Below are 22,997 nucleotides of genomic sequence, written 5' to 3'. Positions count from 1 at the left end.
CAAATTGTTCTGTCTAACTCTTTGAAGAATTGGATTGGTATTTTGATGGGGATTGCATTGAATCTGTAGATTGCTTTTGGTAAAATGGCCATTTTTACTATTTTAATCCTACCAATCCATGAGCATGGGAGATCTTTCCATCTTCTGAGGTCTTCTTCAATTTCTTTCCTCAGTGTCTTGAAGTTCTTATTGTACAGATCTTTTACTTGCTTGGTTAAAGTCACACCGAGGTACTTTATATTATTTGGGTCTATTATGAAGGGTGTCGTTTCCCTAATTTCTTTCTCAGCTTGTTTCTCTTTTGTGTAGAGGAAGGCTACTGATTTATTTGAGTTAATTTTATACCAGCCACTTTGCTGAATTTGTTTATCAGCTTTAGTAGTTCTCTGGTGGAACTTTTGGGATCACTTAAATATACTATCATGTCATCTGCAAATAGTGATATTTTGACCTCTTCTTTTCCGATCTGTATCCCTTTGATCTCCTTTTGTTGTCTGATTGCTCTGGCTAGAACTTCAAGAACTATATTGAATAAGTAGGAAGAGAGTGGGCAGCCTTGTCTAGTCCATGATTTTAGTGGGATTGCTTCAAGTTTCTCTCCATTTAGTTTAATGTTAGCAACTGGTTTGCTGTATATGGCTTTTACTATGTTTAGGTATGGGCCTTGAATTCCTATTCTTTCCAGGACTTTTATCATGAAGGGGTGTTGAATTTTGTCAAATGCTTTCTCAGCATCTAATGAAATGATCATGTGGTTTTGTTCTATCAGTTTTTTTTTTTTTTTATATAATGGATCACGTTGATGGTTTTCCGTATATTAAACCATCCCTGCATGCCTGGGATGAAGCCTACTTGATCATGGTGGATGATTGTTTTGATGTGCTCTTGGATTCGGTTTCCCAGAATTTTATTGAGTATTTTTGCGTCGATATTCATAAGGGAAATTGGTCTGAAGTTCTCTTTCTTTGTTGGGTCTTTGTGTGGTTTAGGTATAAGAGTAATTGTGGCTTCATAGAAGGAATTCGGGAGTGATCCGTCTGTTTCAATTTTGTGGAATAGTTTGGATAATATTGGTATGAGGTCTTCTATGAAGGTTTGATAGACTTCTGCACTAAACCCGTCTGGACCTGGGCTCTTTTTCGTTGGGAGACCTTTAATGACTGCTTCTATTTCCATAGGAGTTATGGGGTTGTTTAACTGGTTTATCTGTTCCTGATTTTTTTTTAAAAGGATATTTTAAAATTTATTTTTGAACAATTTCATAAAAGTATACAATGTACCTTAGTTAAATCCAACCCGAATCCCCCGCCCCCTCCTCCCTTTCCCTTTCCACTTTCTTTTTTTTTTATTATTATTAACTTGAGTATTTCTTATATACATTTCAAGTGTTATTCCCTTTCCCGGTTTCCGGGCAAACATCCCCCTCCCCCCTCCCCTTCCTTATGGGTGTCCCCCTCCCAACCCTCCCCCCATTGCCGCCCTCCCCCCATAGTCTAGTTCACTGGGGGTTCAGTCTTAGCAGGACCCAGGGCTTCCCCTTCCACTGGTGCTTTTACTAGGATATTCATTGCTACCTATGGGGTCAGAGTCCAGGGTCAGTCCATGTATAGTATTTAGGTAGTGGCTTAGTCCCTGGAAGCTCTAGTTGCTTGGCATTGTTGTACATATGGGGTCTCGAGCCCCTTCAAGCTCTTCCAGTTCTTTCTCTGATTCCTTCAACGGGGGACCTATTCTCAGTTCAGTGGTTTGCTGCTGGCATTCGCCTCTGTATTTGCTGTATTCTGGCTGTGTCTCTCAGGAGCGATCTACATCCGGCTCCTGTCGGTCTGCACTTCTTTGCTTCATCCATCTTGTCCAATTGGGTGGCTGTATATGTATGGGCCATCTGTGGGGCAGGCTCTGAATGGGTGTTCCTTCAGTCTCTGTTTTAATCTTTGCCTCTCCCTTCCCAGCCAAGGGTATTCTTTTTCCTCATTTAAAGAAGGAGTGAAGCATTCACATTTTCATCATCCGTCTTGAGTTTCGTTTGTTCTAGGGATCTAGGGTAATTAAAGCATTTGGGTAATAGCCACTTATCAATGAGTGCATAACATGTATGTCTGTCTGTGATTGGGTTAGCTCACTCAGGATGATATTTTCCAGTTCCAAACATTTGCCTACGAATTTCATAAACTCGTTGTTTTTGATAGCTGAGTAATATTCCATTGTGTAGATGTACCACATTTTCTGTATCCATTCCTCTGTTGAAGGGCATCTGGGTTCTTTCCATTTTCTGGCTATTATAAATAAGGCTGCGATGAACATAGTGGAGCAGGTGTCTCTTTTATATGTTGAGGAATCTTTTGGGTATATGCCCAAGAGAGGTATAGCTGGATCCTCAGGCAGTTCAATGTCCAATTTTCTGAGGAACCTCCAGACTGATATCCAGAATGGTTGTACCAGTCTGCAATCTCACCAACAATGGAGGAGTATTCCTCTTTCTCCACATCCTCGCCAGCATCTGCTGTCACCTGAGTTTTTGATCTTAGCCATTCTCACTGGTGTGAGGTGAAATCTCAGGGTTGTTTTGATTTGCATTTCCCTTATGACTAAAGATGTTGAACATTTCTTTAGGTGTTTCTCAGCCATTCGGCATTCCTCAGCTGTGAATTCTTTGTTTAGCTCTGAACCCCATTTTTAATAGGGTTATTTGTTTCCCTGCGGTCTAACTTCTTGAGTTCTTTGTATATTTTGGATATAAGGCCTCTATCTGTTGTAGGATTGGTAAAGATCTTTTCCCAATCTGTTGGTTGCCCTTTTGTCCTAACCACAGTGTCCTTTGCCTTACAGAAGCTTTGCATTTTTATGAGATCCCATTTGTCGATTCTTGATCTTAGAGCATAAGCCATTGGTGTTTTGTTCAGGAAATTTTTTCCAGTGCCCATGTGTACCAGATGCTTCCCTAGTTTTTCTTCTATTAGTTTGAGTATGTCTGGTTTGATGTGGAGGTCCTTGATCCACTTGGACTTAAGCTTTGTACAGGGTGATAAGCATGGATCGATCTGCATTCTTCTACATTTTGACCTCCAGTTGAACCAGCACCATTTGCTGAAAATGCTATCTTTTTTCCATTGGATGGTTTTGGCTCCTTTGTCAAAAATCAAGTGACCATAGGTGTGTGGGTTCATTTCTGGGTCTTCAATTCTATTCCACTGGTCTATCTGTCTGTCTCAATACCAATACCATGCAGTTTTATTGCTCTGTAATACTGCTTGAGTTCAGGGATAGTGATTCCCCCTGAAGTCCTTTTATTGTTGAGGATAGTTTTAGATATCCTGGGTTTTTTGTTATTCCAGATGAATTTGCAAATTGTTCTGTCTAACTCTTTGAAGAATTGGATTGGTATTTTGATGGGGATTGCATTGAATCTGTAGATCGCTTTTGGTAAAATGGCCATTTTTACTATTTTAATCCTGCCAATCCATGAGCATGGGAGATCTTTCCATCTTCTGAGGTCTTCTTCAATTTCTTTCTTCAGTGTCTTGAAGTTCTTATTGTACAGATCTTTTACTTGCTTGGTTAAAGTCACACCGAGGTACTTTATATTATTTGGGTCTATTATGAAGGGTGTCGTTTCCCTAATTTCTTTCTCAGCTTGTTTCTCTTTAGTGTAGAGGAAGGCTACTGATTTATTTGAGTTAATTTTATACCAGCCACTTTGCTGAATTTGTTTATCAGCTTTAGTAGTTCTCTGGTGGAACTTTTGGGATCACTTAAATAAACTATCATATCATCTGCAAATAGTGATATTTTGACTTCTTCTATTCTGATCTATATCCCCTTGACCTCCTTTTGTTGTCTGATTTCTCTGGCTAGAACTTCAAGAACTATATTGAATAAGTAGGGAGAGAGTGGGCAGCCTTGTCTAGTCCCTGATTTTAGTGGGATTGCTTCAAGTTTCTCTCCATTTAGTTTAATGTTAGCAACTGGTTTGCTGTATATGGCTTTTACTATGTTTAGGTATGGGCCTTGAATTCCTATTCTTTCCAGGACTTTTATCATGAAGGGGTGTTGAATTTTGTCAAATGCTTTCTCAGCATCTAATGAAATGATCATGTGGTTTTGTTCTATCAGTTTTTTTTTTTTTTATATAATGGATCACGTTGATGGTTTTCCGTATATTAAACCATCCCTGCATGCCTGGGATGAAGCCTACTTGATCATGGTGGATGATTGTTTTGATGTGCTCTTGGATTCGGTTTCCCAGAATTTTATTGAGTATTTTTGCGTCGATATTCATAAGGGAAATTGGTCTGAAGTTCTCTTTCTTTGTTGGGTCTTTGTGTGGTTTAGGTATAAGAGTAATTGTGGCTTCATAGAAGGAATTCGGGAGTGATCCATCTGTTTCAATTTTGTGGAATAGTTTTGATAATATTGGTATGAGGTCTTCTATGAAGGTTTGATAGACTTCTGCACTAAACCCGTCTGGACCTGGGCTCTTTTTCGTTGGGAGACCTTTAATGACTGCTTCTATTTCCATAGGAGTTATGGGGTTGTTTAACTGGTTTATCTGTTCCTGATTTTTTTTTAAAAGGATATTTTAAAATTTATTTTTGAACAATTTCATAAAAGTATACAATGTACCTTAGTTAAATCCAACCCGAATCCCCCGCCCCCTCCTCCCTTTCCCTTTCCACTTTCTTTTTTTTTTATTATTATTAACTTGAGTATTTCTTATATACATTTCAAGTGTTATTCCCTTTCCCGGTTTCCGGGCAAACATCCCCCTCCCCCCTCCCCTTCCTTATGGGTGTCCCCCTCCCAACCCTCCCCCCATTGCCGCCCTCCCCCCATAGTCTAGTTCACTGTGGGTTCAGTCTTAGCAGGACCCAGGGCTTCCCCTTCCACTGGTGCTTTTACTAGGATATTCATTGCTACCTATGGGGTCAGAGTCCAGGGTCAGTCCATGTATAGTATTTAGGTAGTGGCTTAGTCCCTGGAAGCTCTAGTTGCTTGGCATTGTTGTACATATGGGGTCTCGAGCCCCTTCAAGCTCTTCCAGTTCTTTCTCTGATTCCTTCAACGGGGGACCTATTCTCAGTTCAGTGGTTTGCTGCTGGCATTCGCCTCTGTATTTGCTGTATTCTGGCTGTGTCTCTCAGGAGCGATCTACATCCGGCTCCTGTCGGTCTGCACTTCTTTGCTTCATCCATCTTGTCCAATTGGGTGGCTGTATATGTATGGGCCATCTGTGGGGCAGGCTCTGAATGGGTGTTCCTTCAGTCTCTGTTTTAATCTTTGCCTCTCCCTTCCCAGCCAAGGGTATTCTTTTTCCTCATTTAAAGAAGGAGTGAAGCATTCACATTTTCATCATCCGTCTTGAGTTTCGTTTGTTCTAGGGATCTAGGGTAATTAAAGCATTTGGGTAATAGCCACTTATCAATGAGTGCATAACATGTATGTCTGTCTGTGATTGGGTTAGCTCACTCAGGATGATATTTTCCAGTTCCAAACATTTGCCTACGAATTTCATAAACTCGTTGTTTTTGATAGCTGAGTAATATTCCATTGTGTAGATGTACCACATTTTCTGTATCCATTCCTCTGTTGAAGGGCATCTGGGTTCTTTCCATTTTCTGGCTATTATAAATAAGGCTGCGATGAACATAGTGGAGCAGGTGTCTCTTTTATATGTTGAGGAATCTTTTGGGTATATGCCCAAGAGAGGTATAGCTGGATCCTCAGGCAGTTCAATGTCCAATTTTCTGAGGAACCTCCAGACTGATATCCAGAATGGTTGTACCAGTCTGCAATCTCACCAACAATGGAGGAGTATTCCTCTTTCTCCACATCCTCGCCAGCATCTGCTGTCACCTGAGTTTTTGATCTTAGCCATTCTCACTGGTGTGAGGTGAAATCTCAGGGTTGTTTTGATTTGCATTTCCCTTATGACTAAAGATGTTGAACATTTCTTTAGGTGTTTCTCAGCCATTCGGCATTCCTCAGCTGTGAATTCTTTGTTTAGCTCTGAACCCCATTTTTAATAGGGTTATTTGTTTCCCTGCGGTCTAACTTCTTGAGTTCTTTGTATATTTTGGATATAAGGCCTCTATCTGTTGTAGGATTGGTAAAGATCTTTTCCCAATCTGTTGGTTGCCCTTTTGTCCTAACCACAGTGTCCTTTGCCTTACAGAAGCTTTGCATTTTTATGAGATCCCATTTGTCGATTCTTGATCTTAGAGCATAAGCCATTGGTGTTTTGTTCAGGAAATTTTTTCCAGTGCCCATGTGTACCAGATGCTTCCCTAGTTTTTCTTCTATTAGTTTGAGTATGTCTGGTTTGATGTGGAGGTCCTTGATCCACTTGGACTTAAGCTTTGTACAGGGTGATAAGCATGGATCGATCTGCATTCTTCTACATTTTGACCTCCAGTTGAACCAGCACCATTTGCTGAAAATGCTATCTTTTTTCCATTGGATGGTTTTGGCTCCTTTGTCAAAAATCAAGTGACCATAGGTGTGTGGGTTCATTTCTGGGTCTTCAATTCTATTCCACTGGTCTATCTGTCTGTCTCAATACCAATACCATGCAGTTTTATTGCTCTGTAATACTGCTTGAGTTCAGGGATAGTGATTCCCCCTGAAGTCCTTTTATTGTTGAGGATAGTTTTAGATATCCTGGGTTTTTTGTTATTCCAGATGAATTTGCAAATTGTTCTGTCTAACTCTTTGAAGAATTGGATTGGTATTTTGATGGGGATTGCATTGAATCTGTAGATCGCTTTTGGTAAAATGGCCATTTTTACTATTTTAATCCTGCCAATCCATGAGCATGGGAGATCTTTCCATCTTCTGAGGTCTTCTTCAATTTCTTTCTTCAGTGTCTTGAAGTTCTTATTGTACAGATCTTTTACTTGCTTGGTTAAAGTCACACCGAGGTACTTTATATTATTTGGGTCTATTATGAAGGGTGTCGTTTCCCTAATTTCTTTCTCAGCTTGTTTCTCTTTTGTGTAGAGGAAGGCTACTGATTTATTTGAGTTAATTTTATACCAGCCACTTTGCTGAATTTGTTTATCAGCTTTAGTAGTTCTCTGGTGGAACTTTTGGGATCACTTAAATAAACTATCATATCATCTGCAAATAGTGATATTTTGACTTCTTCTATTCTGATCTATATCCCCTTGACCTCCTTTTGTTGTCTGATTTCTCTGGCTAGAACTTCAAGAACTATATTGAATAAGTAGGGAGAGAGTGGGCAGCCTTGTCTAGTCCCTGATTTTAGTGGGGTTGCTTCAAGTTTCTCTCCATTTAGTTTAATGTTAGCAACTGGTTTGCTGTATATGGCTTTTACTATGTTTAGGTATGGGCCTTGAATTCCTATTCTTTCCAGGACTTTTATCATGAAGGGGTGTTGAATTTTGTCAAATGCTTTCTCAGCATCTAATGAAATGATCATGTGGTTTTGTTCTATCAGTTTTTTTTTTTTTTATATAATGGATCACGTTGATGGTTTTCCGTATATTAAACCATCCCTGCATGCCTGGGATGAAGCCTACTTGATCATGGTGGATGATTGTTTTGATGTGCTCTTGGATTCGGTTTCCCAGAATTTTATTGAGTATTTTTGCGTCGATATTCATAAGGGAAATTGGTCTGAAGTTCTCTTTCTTTGTTGGGTCTTTGTGTGGTTTAGGTATAAGAGTAATTGTGGCTTCATAGAAGGAATTCGGGAGTGATCCATCTGTTTCAATTTTGTGGAATAGTTTGGATAATATTGGTATGAGGTCTTCTATGAAGGTTTGATAGACTTCTGCACTAAACCCGTCTGGACCTGGGCTCTTTTTCGTTGGGAGACCTTTAATGACTGCTTCTATTTCCATAGGAGTTATGGGGTTGTTTAACTGGTTTATCTGTTCCTGATTTTTTTTTAAAAGGATATTTTAAAATTTATTTTTGAACAATTTCATAAAAGTATACAATGTACCTTAGTTAAATCCAACCCGAATCCCCCGCCCCCTCCTCCCTTTCCCTTTCCACTTTCTTTTTTTTTTATTATTATTAACTTGAGTATTTCTTATATACATTTCAAGTGTTATTCCCTTTCCCGGTTTCCGGGCAAACATCCCCCTCCCCCCTCCCCTTCCTTATGGGTGTCCCCCTCCCAACCCTCCCCCCATTGCCGCCCTCCCCCCATAGTCTAGTTCACTGTGGGTTCAGTCTTAGCAGGACCCAGGGCTTCCCCTTCCACTGGTGCTTTTACTAGGATATTCATTGCTACCTATGGGGTCAGAGTCCAGGGTCAGTCCATGTATAGTATTTAGGTAGTGGCTTAGTCCCTGGAAGCTCTAGTTGCTTGGCATTGTTGTACATATGGGGTCTCGAGCCCCTTCAAGCTCTTCCAGTTCTTTCTCTGATTCCTTCAACGGGGGACCTATTCTCAGTTCAGTGGTTTGCTGCTGGCATTCGCCTCTGTATTTGCTGTATTCTGGCTGTGTCTCTCAGGAGCGATCTACATCCGGCTCCTGTCGGTCTGCACTTCTTTGCTTCATCCATCTTGTCCAATTGGGTGGCTGTATATGTATGGGCCATCTGTGGGGCAGGCTCTGAATGGGTGTTCCTTCAGTCTCTGTTTTAATCTTTGCCTCTCCCTTCCCAGCCAAGGGTATTCTTTTTCCTCATTTAAAGAAGGAGTGAAGCATTCACATTTTCATCATCCGTCTTGAGTTTCGTTTGTTCTAGGGATCTAGGGTAATTAAAGCATTTGGGTAATAGCCACTTATCAATGAGTGCATAACATGTATGTCTGTCTGTGATTGGGTTAGCTCACTCAGGATGATATTTTCCAGTTCCAAACATTTGCCTACGAATTTCATAAACTCGTTGTTTTTGATAGCTGAGTAATATTCCATTGTGTAGATGTACCACATTTTCTGTATCCATTCCTCTGTTGAAGGGCATCTGGGTTCTTTCCATTTTCTGGCTATTATAAATAAGGCTGCGATGAACATAGTGGAGCAGGTGTCTCTTTTATATGTTGAGGAATCTTTTGGGTATATGCCCAAGAGAGGTATAGCTGGATCCTCAGGCAGTTCAATGTCCAATTTTCTGAGGAACCTCCAGACTGATATCCAGAATGGTTGTACCAGTCTGCAATCTCACCAACAATGGAGGAGTATTCCTCTTTCTCCACATCCTCGCCAGCATCTGCTGTCACCTGAGTTTTTGATCTTAGCCATTCTCACTGGTGTGAGGTGAAATCTCAGGGTTGTTTTGATTTGCATTTCCCTTATGACTAAAGATGTTGAACATTTCTTTAGGTGTTTCTCAGCCATTCGGCATTCCTCAGCTGTGAATTCTTTGTTTAGCTCTGAACCCCATTTTTAATAGGGTTATTTGTTTCCCTGCGGTCTAACTTCTTGAGTTCTTTGTATATTTTGGATATAAGGCCTCTATCTGTTGTAGGATTGGTAAAGATCTTTTCCCAATCTGTTGGTTGCCCTTTTGTCCTAACCACAGTGTCCTTTGCCTTACAGAAGCTTTGCATTTTTATGAGATCCCATTTGTCGATTCTTGATCTTAGAGCATAAGCCATTGGTGTTTTGTTCAGGAAATTTTTTCCAGTGCCCATGTGTACCAGATGCTTCCCTAGTTTTTCTTCTATTAGTTTGAGTATGTCTGGTTTGATGTGGAGGTCCTTGATCCACTTGGACTTAAGCTTTGTACAGGGTGATAAGCATGGATCGATCTGCATTCTTCTACATTTTGACCTCCAGTTGAACCAGCACCATTTGCTGAAAATGCTATCTTTTTTCCATTGGATGGTTTTGGCTCCTTTGTCAAAAATCAAGTGACCATAGGTGTGTGGGTTCATTTCTGGGTCTTCAATTCTATTCCACTGGTCTATCTGTCTGTCTCAATACCAATACCATGCAGTTTTATTGCTCTGTAATACTGCTTGAGTTCAGGGATAGTGATTCCCCCTGAAGTCCTTTTATTGTTGAGGATAGTTTTAGATATCCTGGGTTTTTTGTTATTCCAGATGAATTTGCAAATTGTTCTGTCTAACTCTTTGAAGAATTGGATTGGTATTTTGATGGGGATTGCATTGAATCTGTAGATCGCTTTTGGTAAAATGGCCATTTTTACTATTTTAATCCTGCCAATCCATGAGCATGGGAGATCTTTCCATCTTCTGAGGTCTTCTTCAATTTCTTTCTTCAGTGTCTTGAAGTTCTTATTGTACAGATCTTTTACTTGCTTGGTTAAAGTCACACCGAGGTACTTTATATTATTTGGGTCTATTATGAAGGGTGTCGTTTCCCTAATTTCTTTCTCAGCTTGTTTCTCTTTTGTGTAGAGGAAGGCTACTGATTTATTTGAGTTAATTTTATACCAGCCACTTTGCTGAATTTGTTTATCAGCTTTAGTAGTTCTCTGGTGGAACTTTTGGGATCACTTAAATAAACTATCATATCATCTGCAAATAGTGATATTTTGACTTCTTCTATTCTGATCTATATCCCCTTGACCTCCTTTTGTTGTCTGATTTCTCTGGCTAGAACTTCAAGAACTATATTGAATAAGTAGGGAGAGAGTGGGCAGCCTTGTCTAGTCCCTGATTTTAGTGGGGTTGCTTCAAGTTTCTCTCCATTTAGTTTAATGTTAGCAACTCGTTTGCTGTATATGGCTTTTACTATGTTTAGGTATGGGCCTTGAATTCCTATTCTTTCCAGGACTTTTATCATGAAGGGGTGTTGAATTTTGTCAAATGCTTTCTCAGCATCTAATGAAATGATCATGTGGTTTTGTTCTATCAGTTTTTTTTTTTTTTTATATAATGGATCACGTTGATGGTTTTCCGTATATTAAACCATCCCTGCATGCCTGGGATGAAGCCTACTTGATCATGGTGGATGATTGTTTTGATGTGCTCTTGGATTCGGTTTCCCAGAATTTTATTCAGTATTTTTGCGTCGATATTCATAAGGGAAATTGGTCTGAAGTTCTCTTTCTTTGTTGGGTCTTTGTGTGGTTTAGGTATAAGAGTAATTGTGGCTTCATAGAAGGAATTCGGGAGTGATCCATCTGTTTCAATTTTGTGGAATAGTTTGGATAATATTGGTATGAGGTCTTCTATGAAGGTTTGATAGACTTCTGCACTAAACCCGTCTGGACCTGGGCTCTTTTTCGTTGGGAGACCTTTAATGACTGCTTCTATTTCCATAGGAGTTATGGGGTTGTTTAACTGGTTTATCTGTTCCTGATTTTTTTTTAAAAGGATATTTTAAAATTTATTTTTGAACAATTTCATAAAAGTATACAATGTACCTTAGTTAAATCCAACCCGAATCCCCCGCCCCCTCCTCCCTTTCCCTTTCCACTTTCTTTTTTTTTTATTATTATTAACTTGAGTATTTCTTATATACATTTCAAGTGTTATTCCCTTTCCCGGTTTCCGGGCAAACATCCCCCTCCCCCCTCCCCTTCCTTATGGGTGTCCCCCTCCCAACCCTCCCCCCATTGCCGCCCTCCCCCCATAGTCTAGTTCACTGTGGGTTCAGTCTTAGCAGGACCCAGGGCTTCCCCTTCCACTGGTGCTTTTACTAGGATATTCATTGCTACCTATGGGGTCAGAGTCCAGGGTCAGTCCATGTATAGTATTTAGGTAGTGGCTTAGTCCCTGGAAGCTCTAGTTGCTTGGCATTGTTGTACATATGGGGTCTCGAGCCCCTTCAAGCTCTTCCAGTTCTTTCTCTGATTCCTTCAACGGGGGACCTATTCTCAGTTCAGTGGTTTGCTGCTGGCATTCGCCTCTGTATTTGCTGTATTCTGGCTGTGTCTCTCAGGAGCGATCTACATCCGGCTCCTGTCGGTCTGCACTTCTTTGCTTCATCCATCTTGTCCAATTGGGTGGCTGTATATGTATGGGCCATCTGTGGGGCAGGCTCTGAATGGGTGTTCCTTCAGTCTCTGTTTTAATCTTTGCCTCTCCCTTCCCAGCCAAGGGTATTCTTTTTCCTCATTTAAAGAAGGAGTGAAGCATTCACATTTTCATCATCCGTCTTGAGTTTCGTTTGTTCTAGGGATCTAGGGTAATTAAAGCATTTGGGTAATAGCCACTTATCAATGAGTGCATAACATGTATGTCTGTCTGTGATTGGGTTAGCTCACTCAGGATGATATTTTCCAGTTCCAAACATTTGCCTACGAATTTCATAAACTCGTTGTTTTTGATAGCTGAGTAATATTCCATTGTGTAGATGTACCACATTTTCTGTATCCATTCCTCTGTTGAAGGGCATCTGGGTTCTTTCCATTTTCTGGCTATTATAAATAAGGCTGCGATGAACATAGTGGAGCAGGTGTCTCTTTTATATGTTGAGGAATCTTTTGGGTATATGCCCAAGAGAGGTATAGCTGGATCCTCAGGCAGTTCAATGTCCAATTTTCTGAGGAACCTCCAGACTGATATCCAGAATGGTTGTACCAGTCTGCAATCTCACCAACAATGGAGGAGTATTCCTCTTTCTCCACATCCTCGCCAGCATCTGCTGTCACCTGAGTTTTTGATCTTAGCCATTCTCACTGGTGTGAGGTGAAATCTCAGGGTTGTTTTGATTTGCATTTCCCTTATGACTAAAGATGTTGAACATTTCTTTAGGTGTTTCTCAGCCATTCGGCATTCCTCAGCTGTGAATTCTTTGTTTAGCTCTGAACCCCATTTTTAATAGGGTTATTTGTTTCCCTGCGGTCTAACTTCTTGAGTTCTTTGTATATTTTGGATATAAGGCCTCTATCTGTTGTAGGATTGGTAAAGATCTTTTCCCAATCTGTTGGTTGCCCTTTTGTCCTAACCACAGTGTCCTTTGCCTTACAGAAGCTTTGCATTTTTATGAGATCCCATTTGTCGATTCTTGATCTTAGAGCATAAGCCATTGGTGTTTTGTTCAGGAAATTTTTTCCAGTGCCCATGTGTACCAGATGCTTCCCTAGTTTTTCTTCTATTAGTTTGAGTATGTCTGGTTTGATGTGGAGGTCCTTGATCCACTTGGACTTAAGCTTTGTACAGGGTGATAAGCATGGATCGATCTGCATTCTTCTACATTTTGACCTCCAGTTGAACCAGCACCATTTGCTGAAAATGCTATCTTTTTTCCATTGGATGGTTTTGGCTCCTTTGTCAAAAATCAAGTGACCATAGGTGTGTGGGTTCATTTCTGGGTCTTCAATTCTATTCCACTGGTCTATCTGTCTGTCTCAATACCAATACCATGCAGTTTTATTGCTCTGTAATACTGCTTGAGTTCAGGGATAGTGATTCCCCCTGAAGTCCTTTTATTGTTGAGGATAGTTTTAGATATCCTGGGTTTTTTGTTATTCCAGATGAATTTGCAAATTGTTCTGTCTAACTCTTTGAAGAATTGGATTGGTATTTTGATGGGGATTGCATTGAATCTGTAGATCGCTTTTGGTAAAATGGCCATTTTTACTATTTTAATCCTGCCAATCCATGAGCATGGGAGATCTTTCCATCTTCTGAGGTCTTCTTCAATTTCTTTCTTCAGTGTCTTGAAGTTCTTATTGTACAGATCTTTTACTTGCTTGGTTAAAGTCACACCGAGGTACTTTATATTATTTGGGTCTATTATGAAGGGTGTCGTTTCCCTAATTTCTTTCTCAGCTTGTTTCTCTTTTGTGTAGAGGAAGGCTACTGATTTATTTGAGTTAATTTTATACCAGCCACTTTGCTGAATTTGTTTATCAGCTTTAGTAGTTCTCTGGTGGAACTTTTGGGATCACTTAAATAAACTATCATATCATCTGCAAATAGTGATATTTTGACTTCTTCTATTCTGATCTATATCCCCTTGACCTCCTTTTGTTGTCTGATTTCTCTGGCTAGAACTTCAAGAACTATATTGAATAAGTAGGGAGAGAGTGGGCAGCCTTGTCTAGTCCCTGATTTTAGTGGGGTTGCTTCAAGTTTCTCTCCATTTAGTTTAATGTTAGCAACTGGTTTGCTGTATATGGCTTTTACTATGTTTAGGTATGGGCCTTGAATTCCTATTCTTTCCAGGACTTTTATCATGAAGGGGTGTTGAATTTTGTCAAATGCTTTCTCAGCATCTAATGAAATGATCATGTGGTTTTGTTCTATCAGTTTTTTTTTTTTTTATATAATGGATCACGTTGATGGTTTTCCGTATATTAAACCATCCCTGCATGCCTGGGATGAAGCCTACTTGATCATGGTGGATGATTGTTTTGATGTGCTCTTGGATTCGGTTTCCCAGAATTTTATTGAGTATTTTTGCGTCGATATTCATAAGGGAAATTGGTCTGAAGTTCTCTTTCTTTGTTGGGTCTTTGTGTGGTTTAGGTATAAGAGTAATTGTGGCTTCATAGAAGGAATTCGGGAGTGATCCATCTGTTTCAATTTTGTGGAATAGTTTGGATAATATTGGTATGAGGTCTTCTATGAAGGTTTGATAGACTTCTGCACTAAACCCGTCTGGACCTGGGCTCTTTTTCGTTGGGAGACCTTTAATGACTGCTTCTATTTCCATAGGAGTTATGGGGTTGTTTAACTGGTTTATCTGTTCCTGATTTTTTTTTAAAAGGATATTTTAAAATTTATTTTTGAACAATTTCATAAAAGTATACAATGTACCTTAGTTAAATCCAACCCGAATCCCCCGCCCCCTCCTCCCTTTCCCTTTCCACTTTCTTTTTTTTTTATTATTATTAACTTGAGTATTTCTTATATACATTTCAAGTGTTATTCCCTTTCCCGGTTTCCGGGCAAACATCCCCCTCCCCCCTCCCCTTCCTTATGGGTGTCCCCCTCCCAACCCTCCCCCCATTGCCGCCCTCCCCCCATAGTCTAGTTCACTGGGGGTTCAGTCTTAGCAGGACCCAGGGCTTCCCCTTCCACTGGTGCTTTTACTAGGATATTCATTGCTACCTATGGGGTCAGAGTCCAGGGTCAGTCCATGTATAGTATTTAGGTAGTGGCTTAGTCCCTGGAAGCTCTAGTTGCTTGGCATTGTTGTACATATGGGGTCTCGAGCCCCTTCAAGCTCTTCCAGTTCTTTCTCTGATTCCTTCAACGGGGGACCTATTCTCAGTTCAGTGGTTTGCTGCTGGCATTCGCCTCTGTATTTGCTGTATTCTGGCTGTGTCTCTCAGGAGCGATCTACATCCGGCTCCTGTCGGTCTGCACTTCTTTGCTTCATCCATCTTGTCCAATTGGGTGGCTGTATATGTATGGGCCATCTGTGGGGCAGGCTCTGAATGGGTGTTCCTTCAGTCTCTGTTTTAATCTTTGCCTCTCCCTTCCCAGCCAAGGGTATTCTTTTTCCTCATTTAAAGAAGGAGTGAAGCATTCACATTTTCATCATCCGTCTTGAGTTTCGTTTGTTCTAGGGATCTAGGGTAATTAAAGCATTTGGGTAATAGCCACTTATCAATGAGTGCATAACATGTATGTCTGTCTGTGATTGGGTTAGCTCACTCAGGATGATATTTTCCAGTTCCAAACATTTGCCTACGAATTTCATAAACTCGTTGTTTTTGATAGCTGAGTAATATTCCATTGTGTAGATGTACCACATTTTCTGTATCCATTCCTCTGTTGAAGGGCATCTGGGTTCTTTCCATTTTCTGGCTATTATAAATAAGGCTGCGATGAACATAGTGGAGCAGGTGTCTCTTTTATATGTTGAGGAATCTTTTGGGTATATGCCCAAGAGAGGTATAGCTGGATCCTCAGGCAGTTCAATGTCCAATTTTCTGAGGAACCTCCAGACTGATATCCAGAATGGTTGTACCAGTCTGCAATCTCACCAACAATGGAGGAGTATTCCTCTTTCTCCACATCCTCGCCAGCATCTGCTGTCACCTGAGTTTTTGATCTTAGCCATTCTCACTGGTGTGAGGTGAAATCTCAGGGTTGTTTTGATTTGCATTTCCCTTATGACTAAAGATGTTGAACATTTCTTTAGGTGTTTCTCAGCCATTCGGCATTCCTCAGCTGTGAATTCTTTGTTTAGCTCTGAACCCCATTTTTAATAGGGTTATTTGTTTCCCTGCGGTCTAACTTCTTGAGTTCTTTGTATATTTTGGATATAAGGCCTCTATCTGTTGTAGGATTGGTAAAGATCTTTTCCCAATCTGTTGGTTGCCCTTTTGTCCTAACCACAGTGTCCTTTGCCTTACAGAAGCTTTGCATTTTTATGAGATCCCATTTGTCGATTCTTGATCTTAGAGCATAAGCCATTGGTGTTTTGTTCAGGAAATTTTTTCCAGTGCCCATGTGTACCAGATGCTTCCCTAGTTTTTCTTCTATTAGTTTGAGTGTGTCTGGTTTGATGTGGAGGTCCTTGATCCACTTGGACTTAAGCTTTGTACAGGGTGATAAGCATGGATCGATCTGCATTCTTCTACATGTTGACCTCCAGTTGAACCAGCACCATTTGCTGAAAATGCTATCTTTTTTCCATTGGATGGTTTTGGCTCCTTTGTCAAAAATCAAGTGACCATAGGTGTGTGGGTTCATTTCTGGGTCTTCAATTCTATTCCACTGGTCTATCTGTCTGTCTCAATACCAATACCATGCAGTTTTATTGCTCTGTAATACTGCTTGAGTTCAGGGATAGTGATTCCCCCTGAAGTCCTTTTATTGTTGAGGATAGTTTTAGATATCCTGGGTTTTTTGTTATTCCAGATGAATTTGCAAATTGTTCTGTCTAACTCTTTGAAGAATTGGATTGGTATTTTGATGGGGATTGCATTGAATCTGTAGATCGCTTTTGGTAAAATGGCCATTTTTACTATTTTAATCCTGCCAATCCATGAGCATGGGAGATCTTTCCATCTTCTGAGGTCTTCTTCAATTTCTTTCTTCAGTGTCTTGAAGTTCTTATTGTACAGATCTTTTACTTGCTTGGTTAAAGTCACACCGAGGTACTTTATATTATTTGGGTCTATTATGAAGGGTGTCGTTTCCCTAATTTCTTTCTCAGCTTGTTTCTCTTTTGTGTAGAGGAAGGCTACTGATTTATTTGAGTTAATTTTATACCAGCCACTTTGCTGAATTTGTTTATCAGCTTTAGTAGTTCTCTGGTGGAACTTTTGGGATCACTTAAATAAACTATCATATCATCTGCAAATAGTGATATTTTGACTTCTTCTATTCTGATCTATATCCCCTTGACCTCCTTTTGTTGTCTGATTTCTCTGGCTAGAACTTCAAGAACTATATTGAATAAGTAGGGAGAGAGTGGGCAGCCTTGTCTAGTCCCTGATTTTAGTGGGATTGCTTCAAGTTTCTCTCCATTTAGTTTAATGTTAGCAACTGGTTTGCTGTATATGGCTTTTACTATGTTTAGGTATGGGCCTTGAATTCCTATTCTTTCCAGGACTTTTATCATGAAGGGGTGTTGAATTTTGTCAAATGCTTTCTCAGCATCTAATGAAATGATCATGTGGTTTTGTTCTATCAGTTTTTTTTTTTTTTTTATATAATGGATCACGTTGATGGTTTTCCGTATATTAAACCATCCCTGCATGCCTGGGATGAAGCCTACTTGATCATGGTGGATGATTGTTTTGATGTGCTCTTGGATTCGGTTTCCCAGAATTTTATTGAGTATTTTTGCGTCGATATTCATAAGGGAAATTGGTCTGAAGTTCTCTTTCTTTGTTGGGTCTTTGTGTGGTTTAGGTATAAGAGTAATTGTGGCTTCATAGAAGGAATTCGGGAGTGATCCATCTGTTTCAATTTTGTGGAATAGTTTGGATAATATTGGTATGAGGTCTTCTATGAAGGTTTGATAGACTTCTGCACTAAACCCGTCTGGACCTGGGCCCTTTTTCGTTGGGAGACCTTTAATGACTGCTTCTATTTCCATAGGAGTTATGGGGTTGTTTAACTGGTTTATCTGTTCCTGATTTAACTTCGATACCTGGTATCTGTCTAGGAAATTGTCCATTTCCTGAAGATTTTCAAGTTTTGTTGAATATAGGTTTTTATAGTAAGATCTGATGTTTTTTTGAATTTCCTCTGAATCTGTAGTTATGTCTCCCTTTTCATTTCTGATTTTGTTAATTTGGACGCACTGTCTGTGTCCTCTCGTTAGGCTGGCTAAGGGTTTATCTATCTTGTTGATTTTCTCAAAGAACCAACTTTTGGTTCTGTTGATTCTTTCTATGGTCTTTTTGTTTCTACTTGGTTGATTTCAGCTCTGAGTTTGATTATTTCCTGCCTTCTACTCCTCCTGGGTGTATTTGCTTCTTTTTGTTCTAGAGCTTTTAGGTGTGCTGTCAAGCTGCTGACTTATGCTCTTTCCTGTTTCTTTCTGCAGGCACTCAGCGCTATGAGTTTTCCTCTTAGCACAGCTTTCATTGTGTCCCATAAGTTTGGGTATGTTGTACCTTCATTTTCATTAAATTCTAAAAAGTTTTTAATTTCTTTCTTTATTTCTTCCTTGACCAGGTTATCATTGAGTAGAGCATTGTTCAATTTCCACGTATATGTGGGCATTCTTCCCTTATTGTTATTGAAGACCAGTTTTAGGCCGCGGTGGTCTGATAGCACGCATGGGATTATTTCTCTTTCTGTACCTGTTGAGGCCCGTTTTTTGACCAATTATATGGTCAATTTTGGAGAAAGTACCATGAGGAGCTGAGAAGAAGGTATATCCTTTTGCTTTAGGATAGAATGTTCTATAAATATCCGTTAAGTCCATTTGGCTCATGACTTCTCTTAGTCTGTCGACATCACTGCTTAATTTCTGTTTCCATGATCTGTCCATTGATGAGAGTGGTGTGTTGAAATCTCCCACTATTATTGTGTGAGGTGCAATGTGTGCTTTTAGCTTTAGTAAGGTTTCTTTTACGTATGTAGGTGCCCTTGTATTTGGGACATAGATATTTAGGATTGAGAGTTCATCTTGGTGGATTTTTCCTTTGATGAATATGAAGTGTCCTTCCTTATCTTTTTTGATGACTTTTAGTTGGAAATTGATTTTATTTGATATTAGAATGGCTACTCCAGCTTGCTTCTTCTGACCATTTGCTTGGAAAGTTGTTTTCCAGCCTTTCACTCTGAGGTAGTGTCTGTCTTTGTCTCTGAGGTGTGTTTCCTGTAGGCAGCAGAATGCAGGGTCCTCGTTGTGTATCCAGTTTGTTAATCTGTGTCTTTTTATTGGGGAGTTGAGTCCATTGATATTGAGAGATATTAAGGAATAGTGATTATTGCTTCCTGTTATATTCATATTTGGATGTGAGGTTATGTTTGTGTGCTTTCATTCTCTTTGTTTTGTTACCAAGACGATTAGTTTCTTGCTTCTTCTAGGGTATAGCTTGCCTCCTTACGTTGGGCTTTACCATTTATTATCCTTTGTAGTGCTGGATTTGTGGAAAGATATTGGGTAAATTTGGTTTTGTCATGGAATGTCTTGGTTTCTCCATCAATGTTAATTGAGAGTTTTGCTGGATACAGTAACCTGGGCTGGCATTTGTGTTCTCTTAGGTTCTGTATAACATCAGTCCAGGATCTTCTGGACTTCATAGTTTCTGGCGAGAAGTCTGGTGTGATTCTGATAGGTCTCCCTTTATATGTTACTTGACCTTTTTCCCTTACTGCTTTTAATATTCTTTCTTTATTTTGTGCGTTTGGTGTTTTGACAATTATGTGACAGGAGGTGTTTTTTTCTGGTCCAATCTATTTGGAGTTCTGTAGGCTTCTTGTACGTCTATGGGTATCTCTATTTTTAGGTTAGGGAAGTTTTCTTCTATGATTTTGTTGAAGATGTTTACTGGTCCTTTGAGCTGGGAGTCTTCACTCTCTTCTATACCTATTATCCTTAGGTTTGATCTTCTCATTGAGTCCTGGATTTCCTGTATGTTTTGGACCAGTAGCTTTTTGCGCTTTACATTATCTTTGACAGTTGAGTCAATGATTTCTATGGAATCTTCTGCTCCTGAGATTCTCTCTTCCATCTCTTGTATTCTGTTGGTGAAGCTTCTATCTACAGCTCCTTGTCTCTTCTTTTGGTTTTCTATATCCAGGGTTGTTTCCATGTGTTCGTTCTTGATTGTTTCTATTTCCATTTTTAATTCCTTCAACTGTTTGATTGTGTTTTCCTGGAATTCTTTCAGGGATTTTTGTGTCTCCTCTCTATGGGCTTCTACTTGTTTATTTATGTTTTCCTGGAATTCTTTCAGGGATTTTTGTGTCTCCTCTCTATGGCCTTCTACTTGTTTATTTATGTTTTCCTGGAAGTCTTTCAGGGATTTTTGGGATTCTTTCAGGCATTTTTGCGATTCCTCTCTGTAGGCTTCTACTTGTTCTCTAAGGGAGTTCTTCACGTCTTTCTTGAAGTCCTCCAGCATCATGATCAAAAATGATTTTGTAACTAGATCTTGCTTTTCTGGTGTGTTTGGATATTCCAAGTTTGTTTTGGTGGGAGAATTGGGCTCCGATGGTGCCATGTAGTCTTGGTTTCTGTTGCTTGGGTTCCTGCGCTTGCCTCTCGCCATCAGATTATCTCTAGTGTTACTTTGTTCTGCCATTTCTGACAGTGGCTAGACTGTCCTATAAGCCTGTGTGTCAGGAGTGCTGTAGACCTGTTTTCCTCTCTTTCAGTCAGTTATAGGGACAGAGTGTTCTGCTTTCCGGCGTGTGGTTTTTCCTCTCTACAGGTCTTCAGCTGTTCCTGTGGGCCTGTGTCTTGAGTTCACCAGGCAGCTTTCTTGCAGCAGAAAAGTTGGTCTTACCTGTGGTCCCGGGGCTCAAGTTCGCTCATGGGGTGCTGCCCACGGGCTCTCTGCAGCGGCAGCAACCAGGAAGACCTGTGCCGCCGTTTCCGGGAGCTTCAGTGCACCACGGTTCCAGATGCTCTTTGGCTTTTTCCTCTGGCATCCGAGATGTGTGTGCAGAGCAGTCTCTTCTGGTTTTCCAGGCTTGTCTGCCTCTCTGAAGGTTCAGCTCTCCCTCCCACGGGATTTGGGGGCAGAGAACTGTTTATCCGGTCTGTTTCCTTCTGGATCTGGTGGTGTCTCAGGCACAGGGGTCCTGCCGCTACTGGGCCCTCCCCCATGGGAGCCCAGAGGCCTTATACAGTTTCCTCTTGGGCCAGGGATGTGGGCAGGGGTCAGCATTTTTGGTGGTCTCTTCGGCTCTGCAGCCTCAGGAGTGCCCACCTGACCAGGCGGTTGGGTCTCTCTCTCACAGGGTCTGGGGGCAGAGCCTGATTTAACTTCGGTACCTGATATCTGTCTAGGAAATTGTCCATTTCCTGTAGATTTTCAAGTTTTGTTGAATATAGGCTTTTATAGTAAGATCTGATGATTTTTTGAATTTCCTCTGAATCTGTAGTTATGTCTCCCTTTTCATTTCTGATTTTGTTAATTTGGACACACTCCATGGGTCCTCTCGTTAGTCTGGCTAAGGGTTTATCTATCTTGTTGATTTTCTCAAAGAACCAACTTTTGGTTCTGTTGATTCTTTCTATGGTCCTTTTTGTTTCTACTTGGTTGATTTCAGCTCTGAGTTTGATTATTTCCTGCCTTCTACTCCTCCTGGGTGTATTTGCTTCTTTTTGTTCTAGAGCTTTTAGGTGTGCTGTCAAGCTGCTGACATATGCTCTTTCCTGTTTCTTTCTGCAGGCACTCAGCGCTATGAGTTTTCCTCTTAGCACAGCTTTCATTGTGTCCCATAAGTTTGGGTATGTTGTACCTTCATTTTCATTAAATTCTAAAAAGTTTTTAATTTCTTTCTTTATTTCTTCCTTGACCAGGTTATCATTGAGTAGAGCATTGTTCAATTTCCACGTATATGTGGGCATTCTTCCCTTATTGTTATTGAAGACCAGTTTTAGGCCGCGGTGGTCTGATAGCACGCATGGGATTATTTCTCTTTCTGTACCTGTTGAGGCCCGTTTTTTGACCAATTATATGGTCAATTTTGGAGAAAGTACCATGAGGAGCTGAGAAGAAGGTATATCCTTTTGCTTTAGGATAGAATGTTCTATAAATATCCGTTAAGTCCATTTGGCTCATGACTTCTCTTAGTCTGTCGACATCACTGCTTAATTTCTGTTTCCATGATCTGTCCATTGATGAGAGTGGTGTGTTGAAATCTCCCACTATTATTGTGTGAGGTGCAATGTGTGCTTTTAGCTTTAGTAAGGTTTCTTTTACGTATGTAGGTGCCCTTGTATTTGGGACATAGATATTTAGGATTGAGAGTTCATCTTGGTGGATTTTTCCTTTGATGAATATGAAGTGTCCTTCCTTATCTTTTTTGATGACTTTTAGTTGGAAATTGATTTTATTTGATATTAGAATGGCTACTCCAGCTTGCTTCTTCTGACCATTTGCTTGGAAAGTTGTTTTCCAGCCTTTCACTCTGAGGTAGTGTCTGTCTTTGTCTCTGAGGAGTATTTCCTGTAGGCAGCAGAATGCAGGGTCCTCGTTGTGTATCCAGTTTGTTAATCTGTGTCTTTTTATTGGGGAGTTGAGGCCATTGATATTGAGAGATATTAAGGAATAGTGATTATTGCTTCCTGTTATATTCATATTTGGATGTGAGGTTATGTTTGTGTGCTTTCATTCTCTTTGTTTTGTTACCAAGACGATTAGTTTCTTGCTTCTTCTAGGGTATAGCTTGCCTCCTTACGTTGGGCTTTACCATTTATTATCCTTTGTAGTGCTGGATTTGTGGAAAGATATTGGGTAAATTTGGTTTTGTCATGGAATGTCTTGGTTTCTCCATCAATGTTAATTGAGAGTTTTGCTGGATACAGTAACCTGGGCTGGCATTTGTGTTCTCTTAGGTTCTGTATAACATCAGTCCAGGATCTTCTGGACTTCATAGTTTCTGGCGAGAAGTCTGGTGTGATTCTGATAGGTCTCCCTTTATATGTTACTTGACCTTTTTCCCTTACTGCTTTTAATATTCTTTCTTTATTTTGTGCGTTTGGTGTTTTGACAATTATGTGACAGGAGGT

Source organism: Rattus norvegicus, chromosome 15 (genome assembly GCF_021556685.1).
Source record: "Rattus norvegicus strain SHRSP/BbbUtx chromosome 15, alternate assembly SHRSP_T2T, whole genome shotgun sequence".
In the NCBI taxonomy this organism is placed as follows: Eukaryota; Metazoa; Chordata; class Mammalia; order Rodentia; family Muridae; genus Rattus; species Rattus norvegicus.
The sequence above is the reverse complement of the archived record's forward strand: the minus strand, read 5'-3'. Positions refer to the sequence as shown.